Below are 419 nucleotides of genomic sequence, written 5' to 3'. Positions count from 1 at the left end.
GTGTGGGGACGAGGGTTATTTTCATCCCACAGATGAGGAAGCTCAGGTTGAGATTACAGAGCTGAATTCAACTGAAGCAATCATCCGAACAATCAGCCAGGGCTCAACTTTGGATGGATCAGACTCACTCGGAGGGCTTGCTAAAAGTTGGCTGGGACTTAAGGAAAGGGCCTGAGAACATGCATTTCTAGTTCCCGTGATGCTGCTGCAGCTGGTGGTGGTCCAGGGACCACATTTTAAGAACCATTGCTCCTCACTCTTACTTTAATCCAGGACTCTTACCTGGAAATGACCTCGCTGACCCACAGGTCCCACAAACCTTGTGTGTGGGTACGTATGTGGGAATGTGAGTCATCTTCCATAGTCCTTCTAATGAACCAGGTTAGGTTTGTGGCAAGTGGTTCTACTTCAAGTCTGTT

Source organism: Mirounga leonina, unplaced genomic scaffold (genome assembly GCF_011800145.1).
Source record: "Mirounga leonina isolate KUSES-001 unplaced genomic scaffold, KU_Mleo_1.0 Mir_104, whole genome shotgun sequence".
In the NCBI taxonomy this organism is placed as follows: domain Eukaryota; kingdom Metazoa; phylum Chordata; class Mammalia; order Carnivora; family Phocidae; genus Mirounga; species Mirounga leonina.
Note: the sequence above shows the minus strand (reverse complement) of the source record.